This window comes from Euphorbia lathyris, chromosome 10 (assembly GCF_963576675.1).
Source record: "Euphorbia lathyris chromosome 10, ddEupLath1.1, whole genome shotgun sequence".
Taxonomy (NCBI): domain Eukaryota; kingdom Viridiplantae; phylum Streptophyta; class Magnoliopsida; order Malpighiales; family Euphorbiaceae; genus Euphorbia; species Euphorbia lathyris.
In genome coordinates, this window is record NC_088919.1 from 13437525 (window position 1) to 13446007 (window position 8483).

Below are 8483 nucleotides of genomic sequence, written 5' to 3' on the forward strand. Positions count from 1 at the left end.
ACCATTAACACTATTTAGATTAAATTTGAAACCTGAAGATAAGTTTTTTTTTATGTGTATAATTAGGGGCAATTTTGTACTTTCATCTAAAAAAATAAATGGAAGGACTAAAGAGTTGATTAAAATAAAACTTAAGGACCTTATAATAATATGATGGACTTACTAATTTGTTATGTAAAAATATAAGGACTTTATAATTATTTACCCTAAATTTTAATGAGTCTATTTTTACGGGCACAATGCAAATTCGCAGTAATCATAAATTTGGGGACAAAGTGATTAGTAGTAAAATTACTAAGATAATTAAGAAGCGTTAGTAAATACTGATCGGTTTGAAAAATGTTCAGGCCTATTAGCTCAGTTGGTTAGAGCGTCGTGCTAATAACGCGAAGGTCGTAGGTTCGAGACCTGCATAGGCCAAAGATGTTTCAGTTTTTTTAATCCTAATTTTTTTTAATTTTTTTTGGGATACGGTGCAAAAATACCTCTAACATTGACAGCTAAAAACAATTTTACCCCTAACATTCGTAGTCAAGAGCAATTTTATCCTTAACGCAGGTAAATTTAGTAAATTTGAAAAATAATTCATCCAACTATCTTCTCGTCATAAATTTTATTATCTACGCTTTATATCTACGTCATTTTATTACTCATCAGTAGCAGAGCACAAACACATGCATAGACAAAAAAAATAAATTTAAAAATTTAAAAACTATACTGTATTTTGTACGAGTTGGACAGAAAAATTTAAATATTTTATCGAATTTAAAAATATTAATCTCCAATTCTATTACTAAATCACAAAAAATGTATTTTTTTTAGAACTAACACTGGTGGTGAATAAGTAGCAAAACACATGTATTTTATAATGATATCTAGAATTGACCAAACTTACCAATTTCATTTTCATTCTCATCCTGAGGTAGAGATGACGCATGCACAGTTGGAGTAGGAATAGGTAATGAAGTAGAAGCACTAGTTGCATCACACTGTTTGTCTTTCCTTAGGGGAAAGGTGTTTTCAAAGAACACTACATCTCTAGATTCACAAATGCTATAGTCGTTCAGATTCATGAACCTATAAGCAGCACTATTTGAGGCATAACCAATGAAAACGCAATCAAAGGTCTTGGGTCCTATGTTTGGTTTTTTAAAGGATGGAAAAGCAACTTTAGCAAGACAACCCCAAACTCTCAAAAAATTCAAATTGGGTGCAAACCCCTTCCACAATTCATAAGGAGTTTTATCTAATTTTTTATGAGGAACCCTATTCAGAATATAACATGCAGATAAGACAGCTTCCCCCCACATGTTATCAGATAACCCAGAACTAATTAACATGGCATTCATCATCTCTTTGAGAGTTCTATTTTTCCTTTCAGCTATACCGTTTTGTTGAGGTGTATACGGTGCACTAGTCTCATGTACAATCCCATTATTCTCACAAAAGGACTTAAGGAAAAAGGTTCCATACTCTCCTCCCCTATCGGACCTAAGCCTTTTTATTTTCTTGTCTAATTGATTCTCTACCTCTGATTTAAATTTAATAAACATATGCTCAGCCTCATCTTTTGATTTTAATAAATATACTTTGGTATATCTAGAGAAGTCATCAACAAAAGTAATGTAATATCTTTTGCCACCTTTGCTAACAGAGTTTTTAAAATCAGCCAAATCAGAGTGAATTAAACCAAGCAGTTCTGTACTTCTACTCTCAACAGGTAAGAAAGGTTTCTTTGCAAATTTTGCTTCCACACATATAGAACATTTGGAATTAATTTCAGAGTTAGTGACATTTATAACATGTATATTTCCCAATTTTTTAATGGAAGCAAAATTTACATGTCCTAATCTACCATGCCACAAATTAATGGATTCACTCAAGTAAACAGAAGCAGATGTAGTTGCATTAATTCCAACAGAATTCACATGGACAGTGTTCAAAATAAAGAGGCCATCAGCTAGGTACCCTTTTCCCACAAAAGTCCCATTCCTAGTGAGAATAACCTTATCAGCCTCAAAAATAATTTTTAAACCATCCTTATTTAGCAAGCTACCAGAAATAAGATTCCTATGAAGAGCAGGCACATACAACACATTATTTAAAGACAAGCTTTTTCCAGAAGTTAACTTAATTAAAATTGTTCCTTTACCGACAACACCAGCAGTAGTGGTGTTTCCCATGTAGACGCATTCCCCATCGGCAGCGTCCTCAAAGTGATTAAACAGGTCATTGTTTGAGCATAAGTGCCTTGTAGCTCCAGTATCTAGAACCCAGTCCGTTTTGTTTTCCACCAAATTGGCTTCAACCACAACAGCAGCAATAATTTCTTCATTTTCCACCAAATTGGATTGTGGAGCAGCTCTGTTGTTTGGATTATGATTGGTGTTCTGTTGGTTCTTCCTTTGGTAGCACTGAAATGCCTTGTGGCCAGGTTTACCACACACAAAGCATTCCACTACTTTCCTCTTCTGAATTCTTCCATTCTTCTTAAAAGGCTTGTTTTGGTTTGAGCCTTTTTCGAATTTGGTTGAAGGTCCTTTGTTCCTGTCTTTTGGTACCACAACAGATTCAACAATATTAGCATTAATTGAAACAGACTTAGAGGAAAGTTGCTTATCTTTCATACGATTTGCTTCTTCAGTTCTCATATGGCTGACTAGCTCCTGGAGACTGAAGTCTTTTTTCTTATGTTTCAGATGGTTTCTGAAATCACTCCAGGAGGGTGGAAATTTTTCCAGGAGGACATTAGCTTGCAGTAGATCAGACATTGTCATGCCTTCACCCAGAACTTCAGCAACTAGATTCTCATATTCATGAATCTGGTCAATGATTGGTTTTTCATCAACCATTTGATAATTGAGCCATCTTCCAACCACGTATTTACGTTTACCTGCATCATCAGACCCGTATTTTTCTTTGAGGGTATCCCAAATTTCTTTGGCAGACTTTTTGTTGACAAAAATATCGAACAGTGGGTTCGACATATGATTTAGGAGATGACCCCTAACTGTTTTGTTGTCTTTTTCGTATTTTGCAGAACGAGTGTCGTACTGCTGAACAATTAGAGACATGGCAGGAGCATTTGGGTCAGAGGGTGGATCCTGGACGACAACATAGTCCAGTTCGAGCTGTTCAAAGAAAATCAGAATTTTCTGCGACCATCTTTTGTAATTAAGACCGTCCAGAGGTTCAAGTTTGGAGAGGTCAGGAAGGGATTTCGCAATTAAAGCAGACATGATTGCGAAACAGAAAATCGCTTTCAAATTGTAAGAAACAAAGAGGGTTACAGAAAAAACCGAATTGAAAGTAAGAGCGGAAATCGAACTGTGCCGTGACGGAGGCCACTGCCTTGAAAGCAATTTCGGCAGGCGGAGGTGCAATCTATAACTCTGGTCGCTCTCCAAGGTTAACATAGAAAAGCTTCGAACCTGTGCACTCAAGGTCGAAGATTGTAGAACAGCAAAAGTGTATTTTTTATTTGCCCAGAAAACGATTGAGAGAAAAAACTATATTTCCAAAGCTGGAAACTGGTTGTATTTATAGCCTTCAGAAATATGAACGTTAGAAGGTGGAGTAAGACTAGGAGAAAAATAAGGTTCAGTTTTGACTGAATAAAAAGATGAAGAAAAATTCAAAAAAGTTAAAACGGATAAAAAGAAAAATAAAATTCGGGCCCAGTCCAGTCGGGACGGGCGGGCGTCGCACGAACGAGCGAGCGCGCGCGCGCGTGTGGTATATTTGCCAAAACCCACTTAACACAATTTAAAGGCTTCTAAAGCCCAACTATATATATACCCACTCAAACATTTGCAAGTTTCCAATGTGGGATTGTGAAAGTGCTTTTGAAAGCAAAGTCTTTAAAGACAACTATACCCCCCACTTCAAATCCATTTTATTCAATCACCAAAAGCCATTTATTCTAACAGGGGTTTTGAGGAGTATTTGTGGGAGTAAGCCTAAATGGGTTGATACATGTCGTTGGGACATTCCATTTATGGTAGGCCATGAGCGGAAGAAGATTGTGTTGATTCCTCCAGTTCGTGATGGGGAGATCAAGAGAATCCAAGGGTGACCCGTTCAACAAGATGAAGGGCGTTGGAAGACCATCCAAACATTTATTGGGAAGTGGTTTGACAAGCTTCGCCAAGACATACCATTCAATGTGGGTAGAGCATTCGATATTTTTGGAGATTGGGAGATGAGTACCATGATAGATGAGGTCCGGGGTGAGGCACTTGTTGAGATATGTGGAAAAGCTCGTGAGGAGAAGGTGAGTCCGGTAATATGTGGAGTGGACCTCTTGAATTCATCTCGAACACCACCTTGGTTCGATTTGAGGGCTTGGGTCCGTTCATAACGAACACATCTCATCAATATGTGGCAAGCAACTTGGGGTCAAGTTCTTTTTAAGAGAGAGTGTATGATGCGGGGCATCTCCTTGGAGGATCGGGTCCGGACGAGGAAGTCGGAGGAAGATCCAAGCACGAGCAATAAGCGAGTAAAGAGGCTAAAACAGTGCCACATAGTAGCTCAGCCACGCTCCGTGTGGATTAAGGCACGCCCCGCGTGCTTGAAGGTTTGATCCGGAGAGAAGTCTAGGAGGTCACATACGCATGGCTTGGATTGGGCACGCTCCGCGTGGAATTAGGCACGCTCCGTGTACTTTTATTTTAAGGAACTTGCTCCTTACTTCAGCTTTCTCCTTATTTACAATACTACCACTCCTTATTTATAATACTGCCACTCCTAAATTACCCTTATCTTTATCCATTTAATTAGTTAAATGATTTGTCCTTTATTATAATTTGTTATTTAGATTTTGAGATGATATAAATTCATCTCTTTCCTTTGTAAACCCTAACTTTTATCAAATCAAATTTATCAATTTCTTCAAGAAGCTTTTGTTAAGGTTTTCACCTTCAACAATGGGGATTTCACTATTCATATGGATTTAGTCCATAAAACCCGGGTTTCATGACGGGTGTCGAATCCACCAAAAATAATTAATAACTTCATATCCCTTAGGCTTGCGCAAGGGTAAGCAAAGGTCGAACCCAAAGGATTAGTACTGATTTAACTAAATTAATAACCTAAAAGACAAGTAAAATAAAATGGGGGGGGGGGGGGGTTTGAGTATTGATCACCTAAATTAATAGGAATAACGAAATCAAAATTGAAATTAAATATAGTAAATAAAGAAGATTTCAGCTAAGGGATTCTCAGGCAAGGATTTCAATTAGTCTTGATCATTGACAGATAAAATAGACTCATACATATACCGGATCAGTTTGGAGTATTCTTCCTTAATATTAAACTAGTCAAGCACGGCAAATAACTAGTTCCTAATCAATAAATAATCCAGCCTCAGCGGTCAAGATTCAATCTATTGACAGCCTTATGAATTAGAAGAACCCGACCTTAGCCAACCGACACTCAGCGTAGACGATTCAGAAACTAAGACAATCTCAGGTTGTCAAATCTAGCTCTTTTAGTGTGCTTTAGCTTTAATTCAAGCCCCTTTTCAAGTTTTTCAATTCAATTTAGCATTCCCAAGCCTTTAATTTACTCAATTCATAGCTAGAATTCTGTTTTCAAATTAATTTTCCAGATTCATCCAACTACTTTCTTTTCCCGATTTCGTCCATTTAAAATCATTTTCTGCTTCCAATCCCTTCAACAAAGTTGTTCCTGACATCCTGAAGTTCGATCTAGTATATTTATTTTTCCAATTCCGTGTTCAGAAACTCTATTTACAAGCCGATCTTTCCAGCCCAAATTCTTTTAGATACTCTGTTTCCAGAATTTTCCAGATTTATCCAGTTATTTTCAAATCCCAATTTCATCTACTTAGCATCCGTTTTAGCCTTCGATCCCTTATAGAAGTTTGTTCCTGACCTCCTGAAGTTAAATTTAGCCTATTTACTCGCCCAATTCCGTGTTCTTAAGCGCCCAAACGAGCCTCCCGAAGTTGAAAGTTAAATCTGTCCCATTTGCCTACCATACATTTCCGACCGGCTGCAGCTCTCCAAGAACCTCGCACCAACACCAAAATTCAACATCAATCCGAGATAGCTATTGTGGCTCCGAGTTTGTTGTTGAATTTCAATTTGTTTTATCGCATTTCAATTCTTTGTATTGATTTGTTTATTCTAATTCAATTGGTTACCTATATGTTTAATATAGAGATTTCTCATTTGTAATTCATTTCATTTTTATGCTTGTTGGATATGTGTATTCAAACCTTGATTCATCAATAAATACCGATTTTCTCAAAATCTCGTGTCAATTTCGCACTTTAATTTCCTTTATTTTTCCGTCTTTAATTTATCCACATTAGCTTAAATAAAAATAATTTATCTCGCAAAGTTTCTATAACGGCGCGAGAGACCCAAGAGGGACTTTTTCAATCCTTGCGTCCCTCGCCAATCGCTTCGAGGGACGCAAGGATTGAAAAAATTTTTAGGACTATTATCCTAAAAACTATTTCTTTTTATCATAAAATTGGAAAGTTTTATCATATGTCGATAAAAAAAACTTACAAAATAGAGATTTGCAAAATTCAGGGTAATGGGTGTATTTTACCCAAAATTACGAGATAAGAATCAAAATTTTCTCATTAAAAACCCTGATAAATATTATTATACAAAATACCTCAATGTTACTCTTATGGTAAAAATTCTAATTAACCTGTAAATACTGATGAAATATCCTTTCAAAATAATAAAATTGGATAAGGTACCAAAATAGCCTATCGTTTTTAAAAAAGTATCAATTTAGGCTCCACGTACAAAATAGCACAAATATAGGCTTAACATTTAAAAAAGGTACCAATTTAGGTCTTTGATAACGGATTAGATACGTCATTCCTATTACTTCATTAAATTCTGATTTCTTCCTCCAAGTACAATCGACAGAAATTAACAGAGTAATATTAATGGAGTGTCTCGTTTCACTATCGAGGCCTAAATTCGGTATCATTTTAAACGTTAAGCCTATACGTGGAGCCTAAATTTATACTTTCACAAAAACCATAGACCTATTTTGGTCATTACTAATAAAATTGATCTTGTCCAATAAGTATAGGGACTAAAGAAAAGTTTTATAATAATATTGAAGTAAATTTTGGTCATGTTACTTGAATTTTTTCACCTAATTTTTGCTTGTATAAGCTTCAATCTATATATTACTTATATATTGGATAAAAGTGTAGTAACTTTAAATCTAGTGAAATCTAAATAATTAAATAAAGCGTTAATTACAAAAATAATATTTAAATCTAGTGAAATCTGTTTCAAACAAAAATCCAGTAAAATCTAAATAATTAAATAAATTAGATATTGCAATCAATATTTCCACAAAAAAAAGAATTAATTATATACAGAATAGAATAAAAGTACTAAACTTTATGTAAGGGGTAAAGTGTAAAAATATTTTGAATTTTTTTCGAACTCGTATAATAGACAGTATATTTTATAATTTTTTTTAGAGTAATTAGAACCGGTGGTCACTAAAATTTTGACAATGTCCTCAAAAGGTGACAAAAGTTTAATTTGTCTCAATAAAATCATTTAAGTTTGTTTTTGTCCCAATAAATCACTTTGAACGTTTTTTATTCATCTTTTCGCCGAAATTACTCACGTGGCATCTCAATATCACGCTAGTGTAGATATGTCACGTAGGTTAACGTAGGTTAAGTTGTGGTTAACCTACGTGACATATCTACGCTGACGTGATGTTGTGGTTAAATGTAACTACACATTTTAATTGATAATAGATATGTCACGTAGGTTAAGTTATGGTTAAATGTTTTTTTATTATGTCACATGACATTGAGACATGTGATTAGATGTCACGTAAACAATTCCGATGAAAAATTGAACAAAAAACGTCCAATGTAACTTTATTGGGACAAAAACAAACTTAAGTGATTTTATTGAGACAAATTAAACTTATGTGACCTTTTGAGGAAATTGCCCAAACTTTAGTAGTGACCATAGGTGCTAATTACCCTTTTTTTTTTAATTTTTTCACGTCTAATCATATATTTGTGATTTATTACTAATGCACAAGATAAAATGACTCACATGTGAAGTGTAAATGACAAGATTCGTGATCGAGAAGACAGTTTGATGAATTATTTTTCAAATTGGCCAAATTTGATAACGTTATGGGTTAAAATTGCTCATGATTATAAACGTTTGGGGGTATTTTTGCACCTTATTCTTTTATCTAATAAAAAATGGATAAGGTACCAAAATAGGTCTATGGTTTTTGGAAAGTATCAATTTAGGCTCCAAGTATAAAATAACACCAATATAGGCTACGTTAAAAAAATGTATCAATTTAGACATCGAAAACGGAACGTGATACGTTATTCATATTACTATGTAAAGTTCTGTCAATTGTACATGCAAAGAGAAATCAGAACTTAACAGAGTAATATGAATGACGTGTGACATTTCGTAATCTGACCTAAATCG

At 34.9% G+C, this 8483-nt stretch overlaps 1 non-coding gene across 1 annotated transcript; it reads left to right on the forward strand.

Moving 5' to 3' along the window:
* Window positions 1–346: 346 nt before the first annotated feature.
* On the forward strand, window positions 347–420 carry TRNAI-AAU (transfer RNA isoleucine (anticodon AAU)). Its single transcript has one exon. It is a non-coding gene; the product is annotated as a tRNA-Ile (tRNA).
* Window positions 421–8483: the final 8063 nt, after the last annotated feature.